General features: G+C 41.9%; 2 protein-coding genes and 1 long non-coding RNA gene across 3 annotated transcripts in view; all 3 read left to right on the plus strand.

The window, feature by feature from the left end:
• Window positions 1-17,614, plus strand: part of LOC121629681 (scavenger receptor cysteine-rich type 1 protein M160-like) — a 530,109-nt gene that overhangs the window by 37,478 nt on the left and 475,017 nt on the right. The window lies entirely within an intron of this gene.
• Window positions 1-17,614, plus strand: part of LOC121629683 (scavenger receptor cysteine-rich type 1 protein M130-like) — a 40,388-nt gene that overhangs the window by 21,815 nt on the left and 959 nt on the right. The window lies entirely within an intron of this gene.
• Window positions 1,869-14,367, plus strand: LOC121629686. The gene is made up of 3 exons (XR_006008414.1): window positions 1,869-2,204; window positions 4,034-4,036; window positions 14,358-14,367. It is a non-coding gene; the product is annotated as an uncharacterized LOC121629686 (long non-coding RNA).

The raw sequence follows: 17,614 nt of genomic DNA on the forward strand, positions 1-17,614 counted from the left end.
TCTCCAGTGCAGCCTCAGGCGGTGACAGATGTTTTGAAATGTCTCTAGACATACGGAAATTCTCTATCCTCTGCTCATCGGTAAAACTGGGAACAACTTTTTTCCACCAGTCATCAGCTTTGCTCCGGAGCAGCCGGACGGTCAGAAATGTTGTTCAATGAGCCACAGCAACATCTGAAACAGAACACGAGTTACAATAAACCTGCAATCTAAAATATCTTCCGATGAGAGGCATCAAGCAGGTGTGGGCATACTTATTGCCCCCCAGTTTGGTGCCAGTACATTTAGGTGAACGAGAGGGTAGCCTTCCTTTGGCTTCAGGTGGAGGGACAGGTCCTGACCTTGATTGTGTCTATGCTGTAAACAGCAGTTCAGAGTCCCCTCCCTTTCTGGAGTTCTTTGATGGAGTGTTGAAGAACACTCCTTCTGGGGACCCCCTTGTTCTACTTTGTGAGTTTTGGAGGCCAAACGAATGGTGAAGTTCTGCTGGGAACGTCTGGTGGAGTTTCCTGTCAGAAAGATCTTTAACTCCCACCTCCAGCAGAGCTTCAACCGTGTCCTGAGTCAGGTGGGGGACATTGGGTCTGAGTGGGCTGCATTCAGTGCCTCCAATGTTGATGTGGCTGACCGGAGCTGTGCCTGTAAGGTGATTGGTGCCTGTTGTAGCTGTAATCCCCGAAATCATTGGTGGACACCTGCAGTGAGGGATGTCGTCAAGCTGAAGAACGAGTCCATACCAGGCCTTTTTGGTCTGTGGGACTCTGGAGAAAGCTAACGGGTATTAGCAGGTTAAGCAGAGTGGGGCTTTTTTTAGGCAGAAACTCAGATATTGGAGGGGAGGGGGAGTTTGGAGAGGCCGTGAATGGCTGCTCCACTGTCCAGTGCCTCAGGAGGAGAAATCAGTGCACCACGAATACTGTGTACAGTGGATGGTGGGCTGCTGACGTCAACTTCATGAGTATAGAGTACCGGACCCCCTTGTATAAGCTGTTCAGTCTTCCTTGCTCCCTGAGCTTGGTCTGCATTGTTAGCAGTAAGATGGATTTCTTTCCATTGAGGGTTGGACTTCTGTAAGACTGCCCTTTGTCACTGATTCTGTAAATAACTTTCATGGATAGAATTTCTTGGATCAGTCGAGGTGTTGAGGAGATCTGGTTTGGTGGTCTCAGGATTGAGTTTTTACTTGTTGCAGAAGTTTTGGTTCTGTTGGCTTCATCAGGCCATGATCTTCAACCCTTATTGGACCAATTCCCAGCCAAGTGTGAAGCAGCTGGGTTTAGAATCATCACCTCCAAATCTGAGACCATTGTCCTCAGCTGGAAAAGTGTGGAGTGTTCCCCTAGGTCGGGAATGAGATCCTGTCCCAAGTGGAGAATTTAAATATCTCTGGGTCTTGTTCGGGAGTGAGGTAAGGATGTAGCAAGAGATCTACGGGTGGATCAGTACAGTGTTTGCAGTGATTTGGACTTTGCATCAGTTTGATGTGGTGAAGAAGGAGCTGAGCTGAAAAGAGAAGATCTAGATTTACTGGTCAAGAATACAAGCGGCTGAAATGAGTTTCCTTCTGAAAGGTTGCTGGCTTCTCCCTTAGAGAGAGGGTAAGAAGCTTGATCATCCAGGAGGGGGACAGAGTAAAACTGAGTTGAAGGTCTTTCTGACAAGAGACTTCACCAGATGTTCCCAGTAGACCCTCACCACACATTTGGGCCTGCCAGGCCTGACCAGCATCCTCCCCACCATCTGACAGAGGAACTGAAACTAAGAAAGAATTCAGATTTCTTTGGTTCATGATTCCATCATCTGTTCTTCTTCTTGATGTGTAAAATGATCCATTTATAAAAAGTAGTTCCTCCTCATCATGCTGTAACTGTGTGTGTGATGGTGTGTGATGTGTCCAGACTCTGTCAGGCTGCTGAATGGATCCAGTGTGTGTTCAGGCAGACTGGAGGTGAAGTCTGACCAGACCTGGTCCTCAGTGTGTGAAGCTGACTTTGACCAGCAGGATGCAGAGGTGGTCTGCAGGGAGCTCGGCTGTGGGCCTCCTTCAGTCCTCCAGGTGGCGCTCTATGGAGAAGGGGGGGCTCCCATGTGGACCAAAGAGTTCCAGTGTGGAGGCCATGAGTCTGCTCTGCTGGACTGTAGAAGCTCAGACTCTGATAGAAACACCTGCTCACCTGGCAGAGCTGCTGGACTCACCTGCTCAGGTAGAAGAGGAGCTGCAGCTTTGATCTGCTTCATTTCTCTTCTCATCAAACTCACTTTGTTCTTTTACTGATGACTCTCTGATCTCTGTTCAGATCCTGATGATGTCAGGTTGGTGGGTGGAGCCAGTCGCTGTGCAGGTAGACTGGAGATGAAACTGGGAGAATGGAGACCAACGGATTGTTTTAGATGGACCCTGGAAACTGCAGCTGTTATCTGTGAACATCTGGACTGTGGTTCTGCTGTTTCTGTGGGAGAGAGAAGGGAGACCTCATACAGATCTGTGTGGTGGATCGACCCTGACTGTGTTAAGTCTGGATCTCCTCTGAAGGAATGTGCAACACCAGGTTATGATGTCTCCACTTTGAATCTCGTCTGTTCAGGTAAGTGTAGATGGCACACATAGCTTTGGTCTGATTGTCAACTGGTGGGTTCTAACCCAAAAGTGCGTCGTGGGCTTGTTTTCAGTGGCCTCTCCACAGGCAAGTTATTAAGGAAAACTTGCATGTATTTTATTTTAAAGATAATTTTATGCAGCGTAATGCTGTCTGTTTACAGTCCCCAACTGTAGGTGGCGATGCTGAGTAATGTTGATTGATACCCACAATTTCACAGCACAGAATAAGACACTTAAAGGTCCCATATTATGCAAAATTCACTTTTTAATGGTTTTGGAACAGTCATACTGGTCCCCCCGCATGTGTAGGAGACCCGTAAGTGTGAAACTCTTTCAGGCGCTCTCTCTCCCCCCTGCTCCACCTCTAGGGAAGTAAGCGCTGAAATGAGCTTGTTTGAAAGCGTGTACGTTATGACGTCATAAGGGACAATAACCACTCCCCACAGAGCGATGGACCCGCTTACCGGCTCTCAAAGCCCACCCTCTAAAAATCACCTAGCGCCCAGTGTTTTTCCCTCTTCGGCAACCCTCGTTAGCGAACATGGCTAAGCGACAGAAGCACTGTTCTGTTTGTGGCTGCATAAATGAACACGAAAACGTTTTTTTACTTCCATCCACTGAACCCACGAGGACTGAGTGGATTAATTTTATTTTTGGAGGAAATGTACCCGGAAAACTTCCAAAGGTTTTGCATGTCTGTGGCCAGCATTTCAAAGAGGACTGTTTCCACAACATGGGGGCATGGAAAGCAGGCTTCGCCAACCGTTTGAAGCTGAAGCCAGGTTCAATACCAACTGTCCGTGACACAGCTGGAGAGGTAAGAGCTGGCAGTTATTTTATCGTTTCGGCCTTATTAGTCTGATAGCTTGAAAATATATTAGCACTGTTGTAAATGTAGCCAAGTCACTGTTTCTACTGTTTGTATCCGGTGCCATTGTGCATCAGATTGATGAGCTTAGCTAGCTTTCACTAACGTCCTGTTAGTCTTCTTGCTCGAACTTCTTCAGGAATGGGTTCCGGTGTTCCGGCGTTTGTTTATCCTTCACTACGCTGTAATCAGCGTCTAGTAACCGCTAAGGCCTAACCTGTCAATCACCTCATGACGGGCGATGCGATGGGCGGAGCCAACAGCTGAGCTGCTCCACCAGGGTTCCGCCCACCATAAACGGCACATTTCTGAAGCTGCTAAAAAGAGGGAGGTGAAGAGAAGCCGCTGCACTCAAACTGAGGGTCGATTTGTCCATACCATGGCGGAAATATTTCATTTAGATATTAATGAATGGTCTCAGATTGGGAATAAAGTGTATAATATGGGACCTTTAAAGTTAGTTTCTATTTACTAATTAACCTGGCTGCATGATATAAGAAGGGGAGAGAGCAAAACACTTGTAATTAGAGAGAGAGAGAGAAAGAGAGAGAGAGAGAGAGAGATAGGAAGTTTACCTCGATTATAGTTGCATAGTTATATACAGTATCTTTAAAATGGAAACCTGTGAAATTTGACATGACTGTCCTTCTTTCGTCTATTTGTGCAGCCTACAGCGCTACACGTGTTAACCATACTGATTTAATAATATTTCAGGGCGAGATTTAGATTTAGCGTAACTTGCTGTCAACTTCTAACAGTGGAGGGCTCCGGCTTTTCTTGCCCTCCAACTGGAAACTGGGTCAATGAGCACGTGGGCGTGATGTCACTTGTCAACGTGCGTATAAGAAGGGGCGAGAGCACAACATTTGTAATTAATGCTTTAAAAAATAATAAAATTTATATATATATATATGTATATATATATATACATATATATATATATACAGTAGTAGCGGTTTAAAAGTTCCCATCCAAGCTGAAAGCCAGCCGAATACCTGCCGGCTTCCAGCCCAGTTCCATTCCAGTTCCAGCCAGCTGCCTTCCAACTTCCAGCCGCCAGAGAGGCCCCCTCCTTCTCCTGGGAGTGTCGATGTTTTAATCAAACTCCACCCATTCCTTGTAATATAGGGTAGACCCAGAAGATGGCGCTTCTCTCACAGACTTCTCATCGCCCGTAGTCTGTCAGATTTTATCTGAATTTACACTGACCGGCAGAGGCGCCACTCAAAGCACCTCTGATGGCCAGTCACAATTCATAAAAATGCATAAAACTTAATACATAATCATCGTTTGACGTGGAATGTGAAATTGTAACATGCTTGTGCGCTGCCAATTGTTTTATTCAGAAATGAATGCTAGTAGGTTAATAAAACCTTTCAAATACTGGATCACAGCCCCTAGCTCTATTCTCAATAGGATGTATTTATCATACTGATTAATCTTTTAATATTAGCATTATTAACATAGACAAATCAGATTTGGATCAAGCAACACAGAATCTGTTTGAGGTAGCTAGGAAGGGTTATTTTATTCTCATATTATTTATTTCACCTCCATAAGAAGACAGGGCGACAGATAAAAGCCCCACGCAGGATCGGAGATAATTTCTTCCACTTCAATGTGTCTAATCGCGGGGGGACATCCAACACTCGCTGTGCTGCGACTTCCTGCTCGCCGGGAATCCCGATTACGTCACCCCTCCAGGTGGGCTATTCCCCGACACGCTCTGATTACCATCCCAAAAGGTACTGTATGCAGCCCCCAACTTGAACATGCGCCTTCTTCAACATTCGCACTTGCTCCAGAAAATTACCATCTCTTAGGCTCCTCCACCACCACTTTGACTGTGGATTGATACGTAAATGAGCCGCAATGAGGCAGCTGAACAAGTGACCCAGTTTTGTGTTACCACTTACCTATTTTATTATTGTGTATTTTTGTAATAACATGTAAATTCACTGCATAGGAACCAACTAGTCTACTGAATTTTGTGTGACAACACTAACAGAACTGTTTTGACAATGCAACAATTACAAAACTGCGGCTCATTTACTTATCAATCCATAGTCAAAGTGGTGGTGGAGGAGCCTTGGAGATGGTAATTTTATGGAGCAAGTGCGAATGTTGAGGAATTTAGCCTTTGTTCAAGTTGTGGGCTGCATATATGCAGCCCACAACTTGGTATACCTTTCAGAATGATAATAAACAGAACAAGACACACCAAACCAGGAGCTAAGACCACGAAGTTCAGCATCATGCTTATCTATCTTTGGCGTTTTTACACCAACATTTTTATACACTGGATAATGATAATAATTATCGATTAAAGTCACGGATAAAACTGCTGTTGTTAAAACACACCCATCTCTTACAAAATCTAAAATGTAAAACAAAAAAAACGACAAACAAAAAATCTGGATCACTGTAGAAATATCTTTATTCATTGCTGATCATCTGGCCATGAAGCGTTTTTATTTGGAATTGGGAACAAATATTTTCCACCCTGTTATATTCTGTTCCACTCTGTTATGTTCCATTCCACCCTGTTAGTAAGGTGTTTTTTAATTTTTTTTTTTTTTTACTAAAAACATTGAGGACTGTGAACCTTGTTGCACCATATTAGGAAGTGAGGAACATTAAATTGATTTTGCTTTTCTGTTCCCAGGTCAAAAGGAATGTAATTATCTCTCATTTGAAATACTTGATTATGCTTTCCTTTGTGGAAACAGAAACGTGATAAGCTCTCACTTGAAAGCAAGCTGGGCGTACAATAGTGTGATGACGATGAAAACTCACATGACCAATGCTCAATAAAGGGTACATGAAAATGTGAGAAATGGTCAAAAGCACAAATACCGTTTGTGGTGAGTGAAAACAGCACAGTTGAAAGCACAGTCCACAAGGCTCTTTTCAAGCACACTCCTCCCCCCAAGGAGTATGCTTGAACAGCTAACGTCAGGTAATGGCTGTGTTTACAAATGTAAAGGTGCTAATTGTTGGCCATTGAATTGTTAATTTCAAACCGGGCAGCCTTTTGGTTGTACTCTGGGCATGGTAGAGGGATAAGAAATCTCTGGGTTTTCTAGTGTTAAACACTGGAAGCGTCGCCAGCGGTCTTTTGATGACCGCCAGTCACGCTACCATGCTTATAGTGTATTAAAAACTAAACGGCTGAACCTGGTATTTTAGGACTTTTATTATATAGTTGTTGTCTATAGTTTTACCTGCTTACTTGTTTGGAAAAGTAAACACATCAATATTTACGAGCAGTTTAGCACGTCTAAACTTCCACAGAGCCGCTCAGGGAGACTCTTTCTCAGCCAAACTGTCGTATATCACGGCTATGGAGTTGTAATAAATGGCCGCCCTACTCTGCTTCTGATTGGCTGTAAGATCACAAACCCTGTGTGCTGATAGGCTGCTGGTTCCTGTCGTTCCTACCAGCCTTTGCGCATGTGCCTGCTTCAGACAGCGGGCAGGCAGCTGTCCCACCGCTGAGACACAGCTGTATGACGTTTTATCACGTTTTATCACTAGATCGCTATGAATAAAATCCAGGGACACTTCATTTCACAGTATAAACCATTTATTTACTTATCTACTTAGGATAATAGCACTTTGAGGCCTAATTCAGAATATAGGTTGGGCTGGGTCCGGACTTTTGTGATCCCTGCTTTACACATTATCAGTATTATGTTATTTTTACCTGCCGATATTACGTTATGATTTTGTCAATATTCAGTTATGCAGCAGCTGTATCAACCCCCACTGTGAATAACTTACGTTGCAGTCAAATGACCGCTGGCAGCGCTCCTCGGGATGTTTAGAAAGCTCGCTGCTAGTGACATTCACCACTTAGCCGACTTGAGGAGGTTGTGCTTTGCCTCATAACACCATTAGCTACACATGTCGGCTTTTTTGATACATTTATTTGACGCCATTTTCAAATCAAATCATTTTTTAAATGTTGGCAAAAATGCAACAAATGAGCGACACAGCTCATTATAAACTGTTTAGAGAGCAGCAAGATCAAATCACTGCTCCTCCCCGTGGACAAAAGAGGGATTGCAGCTGTTTTTTTACTTGGGCTGCTTAGGGGCAGAGCCTCGCTGACGACGTCATTGCGGGGGATTACATTACCCCCACAGACCTGTGAAGGATCGGCCAAGGATCAGTCAAGGACCAGTCAAGGACCAGTCAAGAGCCAGTCAAGGACCCATCATGGAAACAGGGGAACTTTTAAACCGCTACTACTGTAGAGAGAGAGAGCGAGAGAGAGAGACAGAGCTATAGGAGGTTGTCCTCGTTTATAGTAGCATAGTTATATACAGTATCTTTAAAAGTTTGCATTCTTATGAATCCTCCCTCTCTCCAGACATAAAACAGACACAGACTAAAGGCATTCACACACTAGTTCACACTGTTTGTAGGAGCCATTTTAAGTGCTTGTATATATATTTAGTTTGGGCACTAGGTGGTAGCATGTGTAGCCTATGTCGCTGCTTATTTAAGTGGGAACCTTTCTGCAGGTGACAGGTGTTGCTGGTAGGAAGGTGAACACAGTTTTTGACCGTTCATTATTCATTCATTGATGGTCCACTCAATCCTTACACCTTAATGTTGGACAGAAGAATGAAACACGTGGCTGTATGGATAGGTAATACTTGTACATTGGGAATGGTCGGTGAGAACTGCAACTTATGGATTTATTGAGCACTTTAAGTAATAAAAGAACAAAACGACAAAGATGGCTTGGACTTGGCTTTTGTACAAAAGTATGACAGCGATGACGATGCGTCAGGAAAAGTTCCCATTAGCAACAGTTCAGGCACTTTAAGCAACAGGCTTAGCACCTTTACACTGTTAAAGAGGCCCCTGAAACTTAGTGAAACACACATATGCTGAGTTAGCACCACTGAGTTACTTATTTATAGAATTTTTTTCTCCCCTTTGTTCAATTTCCATTTTTCCTTCATTTTATTAGAATATAGATTTTTCTTCCCTAATTTGCATTATTAAGTAATTTTCTGTCTTTTTTTTGTTGTGGTTTTTTGTCACTGTATAGTTGCTGTTGTTTAAAAAGACCTCTATGAAGATCAGTAATAGTAGGCCTACATTTCCCTTACCTGGACACGGGTTAGCCGGGCCTTTGTCCATGAGGTCTGGTTAGACTCAATCTGAAATGTTGACATGGGCCTTCTTTCTTGTGCGTTCACCACTTTTGGGAGTGGCCACAGGGGTCGGGTGCAGTGTGAGCTGGGCAGCGGCTGAAGGTGGGAACCGCGGTGGTCCAACCCTTGGCTGTAGAAGCTAGCTCTAGGTACGTGGAACGTCACCTCACTAGTGGAGAAGGAGTCTGAGCAGTATGGCTGGGTGATTAATCTCAATTACGATCTGGGTTTTCAACGATCATAAAAATGAAATGATCTGATTATTTGCTCCTTCTCAGTTTACTCTTGTGCTGTTTTCAGCTGTAAATTGAGCTCCACTGGCATTGCAGAGCTCTGCTGCAGACTCCTCCCACAGCCCCGACTGCTTTCAGGCCAAGTTGCAAACACCTCTCAAGTTAAGAGCTGGACACACGGGAGGCGACGTGGCTCCTTCTCCATCATTTTTTATGGAACTTGCTCGATGAGGCGAAAATAGCTGCCCTCCCCCAGCCAAGCCACAGGTGACATTTGCGCTTGTTCATGTAGACGTGTATACAGGGGCTTGTGACCAGAGATGCCAGTAACGCGTTACAAAGTAACGCGTTACAGTAATCTGACTACATATTTTAACAAAATATAATCTAACGCGTTAGGATGTCCTACAATGTAATCAAATTACCGTTACTCTTCATATTCGTCCTGCGTTACTTCGGCACTCCCCACTCCTTTCACATATGATTTGAAATCAAGCGCCGTGGACAAAAGTGTATTTATCTAACTCAACACACCTTCTCATTAACAGTGGTACAGAAATTTTATGTACTCGTAAGCATGCAGTTACCTTTCTTCGCTGAAACTTGACCTTTTTTAAATCGACAAACACAAATCATTCACTGCACATGACTTTAGAAAAAAATATGATATAGAAACTTATTACCCTGGTGCATGATGGGAGGTCCGCCTCTCCACTTCCCTCATCAGAACCTATTCCAAACCGAATTGATTTTTTTTTTTTAATAAGTCCGTTACTATTTCATTATTTTCTCATGTGTAAACGTAAAACATAATGCAGATTTGTCTTATGCTTAACGAGAGATGTTGCTTTATTTTATTGTTATTCATTTGAATTAATGTATATGATGGTAGGGAAGAAGCACTGAATGATTTACAAAGTTAATAAGAGACTGACTATGTTCATAGAAGGTGAAAAACAATTAAAAGTTACAAGTTGCAAAACATTGTAAAGTCACCATTCGTAACTAATGCACTTTCAGTAAAGTATATGCGAAAAAAATCGATTGTCATTTTTTTGTTTGGGGGGTTTTAACTAATAAAGTAACTAGTAATCTAACTTAGTTACTTCTAAACCTTAGTAATCAGTAAAGTAACTAGATTACTTTTTAAAGAAGTAATCAGTAATCAGTGGTCAGATTACTTTTTCAAGTAATCTGTGGCATCACTGCTTGTGACGCCACGCAAGAAAACAGAAAAATGTTCAATTTTTGTGAGTCACGACCAAATAATCCACCAGCTCCCAGAGACACCAAGAGATAACAAATATCATGAACAAACATAACTTTTTACTCTCCAAAGACCAGTGCTCAGTTAACACAGTGAACAATCCAGGATTTAAGAAACTCATCAACACTTTGGACAAATGGTACCACTTGCCATCCCATCTCCATAGCCCCTTTCTGATTGTAGGACACTTTTGAAGTTCCTACGACCTTTTTTTCAGGAACCAGGCCATTTTTTGGTGCATATAAGAACTAGGGGTAAAGGCCCTCAGTTCCTATAAGCATTTTAGCTCCTACTCTGAGCAAGGTTATTATAGTTAACGAAAACTAACGAAAAAATGAAAACTAAAATTAAAAAACATTCTCGTTAACTGAAATAAAAATAAAAACGAGTTTTTAAAAAGACAAAAACTAACTGAAACTGTGTTGTGTGTTTACAAAACGAACTAAAATGAACTAAAATGAACTAAAATGAAAGTAAAAATGTCCTTCGTTTTTTGTAAATTTATTTCATACATAAGGCCTCGGGGTTGATATGAAATCTATTTACTTCGCTCTACCGGATTTACGCCAGGTGTCTGCGTCGTACGGCCGTGACGTCACGTGTCAACAGCGTGTCCGCCCGCGCCGGCTAGCGTGATGCTACGGAGAAAGTTAGGAGAAAGCGAGGAGAGTCCTATTTGGGATTTCTTTCGTTATGACCATGTCAAAGATAAAGTGTCTTGTAGAAGAAGCAGGTGGTTCAATATGTGGACGGAAAAACCACGAATCTGAAAGTCCATTTGAAAAGCTGCACAAGAAGGTTAACCAGGAGCACCTGGGCCAGGTAGCCTCTCTGCCCCCCTCCACGGATTGATAAGCTTCAGCCAGGCCGAACAGCATAGGGAGGGAACGTGAGTCACAGACACACTGTCAGTTACACACACACACAAAGTCTCACACACGCACACACATACGCAAACAGACCTACATATACAGACACACAAAGTCTTGAAAAGCTTAATTTGAGAGGCTTAAATTAGTTTTTGTTTACAGTGTTGGACAGTAGGTTATGTATGTTTAGCATAGAAGGAAAGGCAGTTTATTTGTACAACACATTTCATGTACAGGACATTTCAAAGTGCTTCACATAAAACAAAAGCATTACAGATATTAAGAAATAATGAAAGGCAGCAGCACATAGCAAGAATCACAATAAAATAATAAATTACATTAAAATGATTAAAAGCAAGATAAGTTAAAAAGCTAACATGCAGATTTCATGCATAGGCGCATGAGAAAAGAAATGTTTTTAACCTGGATTTAAAAATGTCTACATTTGGTGAAAGTTTAATCTCCACTGGCAGTTTGTTCCATTTGTTTACAGCATAACAGCTAAATGCTGCTTCTCCATGTTTAGTCTGGACTCTGATCTGGGCTCTGGTCTGGTCTCTGGTCTGGTCTCTGGCCTGGATTCTCATCTGGACTCTGGTCTGGTCTCTGGTCTGGACTCTGGTTTGGACTAGTTGACCAGAGTCTTTGGATCTAAGAGATCTGCTAGGTTTATATTCTCTGAACATATCACAGATGTATTCTGGGCCTAAACCATTCTGGGATTTGTAAACGATCAGAAGAGTTTTAAAATCTATTCTGTGACTGACTGGAAGCCAGTGTAAAGATTTCAAAACTGGTGTGATGTGTTCAGATCTCTTAGTCCTGGTTAAAACTCTAGCAGCAGCGTTCTGGATGAGCTGCAGATGTTTAATGCTCTTTTTAGGAAGTCCTGTTAAAAGACCATTACAGTAATCCAGTCTACTGGAGATGAATGCATGGATGAGTTTCTCCTGGTCTTTCTGGGAGACTAAACTTTTAATTGTGAAAAGAAAAGAAAAGCACACCAGCATCCAGCTTATACATCAGTATCTTAACCAGCTGTCTGGCTCTGTGTTCTACCAGACACGTTTACTTTCAGTGTCTAAAATATTCACTGCTTTCACTTTATCATGTCCAGTATAACATGTGAGCTTCTGTTAATCAGCTGCAGTGATTTGTACTAAAGTTGCTGCACCTCCAGTTTAATTCTTTATGTGGTTAATTATGAGTAGTTTCATCTGAATGTATTAAAGCTCTGGTCTAGAGGTTGTTGGGTTGTTGAGGTTATTCATGATTGAGCTCCTTTAGACTCCTGGATGCAAGGACTGTGAACTGTCTCTTGAATGGATTCATGTTATGTTGATGTGTGTCTTTAGTATGTTTGTTATGTTGATTTTTACCCAGCACACTATCTCAGAAGCAGCATTGCACTTTTTTCTTAACTTAAGGCTGATATCTTATGGGCTGTTGACTTTGATTTGTCGATGGCTGTTCATGTTTCCTCCTGATACAGTTTTTAAAAAGTGTATCTTAAGTTTTTATTATACAGTGCTTATTCTGATTATTTTGAATTATTGCACCTGGCAAATTCTCTTATTTAGAAAAAACAAACAAAAAACTGAAACTAACACTAAAACTAATAAAAACTAACACTAAAACTAATAAAAACTAAACTAAAACTAAGCATTTTTAAAAAATGAAAACTAATGAAAACTAGAAAATTTGCTCTAAAAACTAATTAAAACTAACTGAATTTAAAAATAAAAAGTCAAAACGAAATAAAAACTAAAACTAATAAAAAATCCAAAACCATTATAACCTTGCAAGATTTCCGCATTCGTGTCATATTTAAAAACCACGGTTGCAGAAATGGACGACAACAGCAAAACAGCATGCGATAAATGGACCGACGAGGAGGTCAAAGCTCTTCTAACCGTCTACACCACAGAGGACATTCGGAGAGGTTTTGAAGGCTCGCAGCCAATGTTCCCTCTAATTCTTCATGTGTCTGGGCATACACACAAGCTTCCTGAGCATACTGAGGACCACTTTGAGCAACATCAGATGTGCACGTTGTGGCCACACACCAGTGTCACACTTCAAAATCTTCGATCATAGCAAGTTACATGGCTTATTAAAAGAATCAAATTACAGCAGCAATTTTCATTACTTTACTTTTAATATAAGTGATTTGGCCCACTTAAAATGAAAAAGACAAGTTATGGCTTGTTATTCATGAGATGTGTAGTATGTTATATGTGAGAGTCCTGCTTTGGCCATGAGAAGAGTCCTGCTTTGTCCTAGGTGAGGTCCAGTTGTGGCCTGGCTTAGGATCCTGTTCTGGAAGGAATGATATATACACCTTTCACACATAACATTTTGTTCACAATAAAACATTCACATTTTGCACAATGACGTGTGCTGTTGCTTGTGATACAGTGTAAATTCCTGTAACTCTTTGTCTGTAAAAATATCTAATGAGTTGACTACGTTTTTTATTAGCATTTCTACTACCCATAAATTAACTAGTAGTAACTGCATTTAATGATTAATATCCATAAATAAAAAATCTTAATAAATGTCACTAGAATATGCACAAATTTGACTTTAATTTTACCTTATTTTTCACGTCTGTCCTTCTCACTTCTCCAATGGTTGCACACTTTGTCCAGGTTGATGTCTTCGTCTGCTTGTTGCTTTGACTTTATGCGCATCAGTTGGTCCAAATGTGTCAGTTCAAGACGATTTCTGACTTCTGACTTTAACTTGCTCGGGGTCAGATTTTGTTTTGTTTGACAGCTCGTTTCTTTTCTGTCGGTCTTTTGCGCTCTCCCGCAATAATGTACCAATCCCCTGTCCCATCCTGAGTCTTTGTACAATTCCAACAGCTTTCAAATGACTTTTCTGCTGAATGTGACGCATTCAGTCCACATTTTTCCCTCCGAAAACTCACTTGCTACTTTGGCTTCGCTGCATGTTTTACAGAGCAGACCTTTCTCACTCGAAAAAGAAAAAATCTCACCCAGTTTCACTGCTTGTTCTTCTATTTGCATATACTCCGACAACCATTCCATCTTAAAAGAACCGCATTTCTTCTTTACTTTGGCTTGGTGAGTGGGTGTGTCGCTGCCCGTTCATTTCGCCATGATAAGGGGTTAGCATTTGCGTCTCTTAACTCCACCACTGTTGTTACCTAGCTAACCTGCATGGCGCATATAGGCAGGGCACACATGCAAGCACTGTCAATGTTATGATTGGCTGCGTAGCGTAAGTGACCCTTATCATATCATTGGCTTGTCACCTGTCACTCACTGAGTTACAATACAAAATTGTACAGAAAACTATATTATTGGTCTAATAAATTAGATTAGATTAGGTCTAATATTACATATTATTTAATATGTGTATACTGAATTTTATTTTATGCGCTGCATAGATTTTCTTGTGCGCCGATAATGTGCGAGCAGTGCGCAATTGCGCATGCGCGCAGCTTAGAGGGAACATTGCTCGCAGCGGAATATAAAAGTATTCGTGATGATCAGTTCTCAGTTAGAGAACGCTGAGATTTATCACAACGTGAAGCTGCACATGGAGGAAACTCACACAAGACTACAAATAAATTAAGAACCGCAACAACCAGAGTGAGATGAAAGGAAAAACCAGAAAATTCCACCACTTGGACCACCGACCTGCCTACTCAGGCAACGCCGCAGCAAATGAGCCCTGCGTGGGGCTTCTGGAGGCGATCATCTGCAGTGAAAACACCGCAACCTCAGAGGAGTTTGAAGGTTAGTAAACAGGACAAGAAGCGTTAGAGTTTCTGTATAGACCTAAGAGTTGTTCTCAGATATCACCCAAATAGCTGAGCTGATTTACTTCACCTGTGTTGCATCTTTTTTTGTATATAATCTGGTTCTGATCCATGTTTACTTCATCAGAGACGGAGCCGAACAGCATCCTGGATGCTCCTGCTGCCACCAGCACACCTTGCTGCATCGATCAGGTAAATAAAACAGCTTTAATGCATATGTGGTGATATGAAGTAGCTGATGGGTCTAAGTGGCCAGTAAATAGCCCTGGTAAAAAAAAAATCATCCTAATCCATTGTACATGTGTTTTGTTGAGTGTCACTATATTACACTTCAAAATGTTTTATTTTAGTTGCTGTGTGTTAAGCACCTGTCTCCACTCTCCCTGTTTTTTCCATGAAATAGAAAAAGGGCTGACACTCTTCTGGCTGCTGTGCAGGACAAGCTGTTAGATGCTGAACAGCAGAGGCAAAGCGATGCAGCTCCAACATGCTGCAGGTCTTTCAGGAACAGGCACAAAGAAGGCAGAAGACGGGCAGAGCTGAAGCCAGCAGAGATCTGTGATGGAGGGTCTCTGGATGTGCTGGACAGGATGGCAAGAAAAGCCAAAGTGATATGCATCATCATAGCACATGTAAATAGTTATTTCTGCATTTCTGTATTCACTATAAAAATAAATGACTTTGTAAAGAGTCAGAAGTTTTCAGTTTTGTCAGTTAGATGTGGTTTGGCCACATCTATGAAATATTAGCTAATAAATATATTAAGTAGTTATTAACCAATAATAGCTATGAAATATTAAATAATCCATTTTTGCTCACAACGTTTTAAGTGTTAATCCTCAGGTGTGCATTACATTCCAGTTTATCAACTTCTTAAAATGCTGCATATCACAGGATGAAGTTTAACGAAGGTCTGGCATCAAATACTTGTGGACACTTATAAAAGTACACACCTGTAAACATCTTACCACCTCTTTCTACATTTCAACCTTCATAAATTGTTAATTTTTTGTGACTGTATGTCCTCATAATTCTTCTAAACCATAAGTCAGTCACAACCAACCCTCCAGTGACAGATGACTCCTTCACCTTTGCTACTGATAGATTCCATAATGCACACAAAGCTTAAAAGCAGGTGATGAGATCTTTATTTTGCACATAACAAAAGAAGTGAACAAATGATGCATTTTCTATGGAACATTCTCTCTTTAAATGTGTACATCATGTATACATGTATGTTCTGTCTGTCCAACTTCCAGAACATGATGCTTATTATGAAGAGGTGTGTTGTGATTAGTTGGAAGGCAGGAGGTAAAACATCAAGGCTGCACACACTCCAGTTCCTTCAGTATCTGCAGCAGGTGGTTGTGTCCATCCTCTCCAGTGCAGCCTCAGGCGGCGACAGATGTATTGAAATGTCTCTAGACATACGGAAATTCTCTATCCTCTGCTCATCGGTAAAACTGGGAACAACTTTTTTCCACCAGTCATCAGCTTTGCTCCGGAGCAGCCGGACGGTGAGAAATGTTGTTCAAAGAGCCACAGCAACATCTGAAACAGAACACGAGTTACAATAAACCTGCAATCTAAAATATTCATTTATTGTAATCTGCTCAACACAGACAGTAGAATACCGTCTGACATGTTTACTCATACGACACGCATACAATCGCTGCATGTTTAATAAGTGAAACTTTCTTCCTCCATGAAACCAAGAAGATTCTTTATCTCCTGACTCTCTATGTGCATTTCCAGCCTAAACGTGAGAGACCTGATTTTATCGTCCATCAGTAACATCCCCGTCAAGCAGAGCATAAACGCGGCGATCTCTTCCTTCTCCATATTAGCTTGGTGGTGTTTTCTGCTGTTATTTTTCGCTGGTTTTGTTTTGTTGTTGTGTGGCGCTAAAGTCATACGTCACTGTTGCAGAGGGTTGCCTCACACCGGTCCCCCCCACCTCATGTGCGAATGCAACATGAAACAGTTCCCCTGGGGAAGGCAGTTCCTAGAACTAGGACAGTTCTTAGGACTGCGTTCTTAGAACTTCTCTGTCTGAATGCGCCTCATGTTAGTGGAGTGTCTCTCCTGTCCTGTATGATGAGTGTGGGGAGGGTTTTGTGAAGGACGTGGTTACAGTCCAATGTTTCGCCACTGCTATGGACCTGTGGTCAAGCTGCACCATAGAGCCGTTTATAAATGTCACGCTACATTTTATTGATGGGGATTTCAACGTGAAAACGAACTCTGGAGAAAGCTAACGGGTATTAGCAGGCTAAGCAGAGTGTGGCTTTTTTTAGGCAGAAACTCAGATATTGGAGGGGAGGGGGAGTTTGGAGAGGCCGTGAACAGCTGCTCCACTGTCCAGTGCCTCAGGAGGAGAAATCAGTGCACCACGAATACTGTGTACAGTGGATGGTGGGCTGCTGACTTCAACTTCATGAGTATAGAGTACCAGACCCTCTTGTATAAGCTGTTCAGTCTTCCTTGCTCCCTGAGCTTGGTCTGCATTGTTAGCAGTAAGATTGATTTCTTTCCATTGAGGGTTGAACTTCTGCAAGACTGTCCTTTGTCACTGATTCTTTAAATAGCTTTTATATATAGAATTTCTAGGATCAGTCGAGGTGTTGAGGAGATCTGGTTTGGTGGTCTCAGGATTGAGTTTTTACTTATTGCAGAAGTTTTGGTTCTGTTGGCTTCATCAGGCCATGATCTTCAACTCTTACTGGACCGATTCCCAGCCAAGTGTGAAGCAGCTGGGTTTAGAATCATCACCTCCAAATCTGAGACCATTGTCCTCAGCTGGAAAAGTGTGGAGTG

Source organism: Melanotaenia boesemani, chromosome 19 (assembly GCF_017639745.1).
Source record: "Melanotaenia boesemani isolate fMelBoe1 chromosome 19, fMelBoe1.pri, whole genome shotgun sequence".
Taxonomy (NCBI): domain Eukaryota; kingdom Metazoa; phylum Chordata; class Actinopteri; order Atheriniformes; family Melanotaeniidae; genus Melanotaenia; species Melanotaenia boesemani.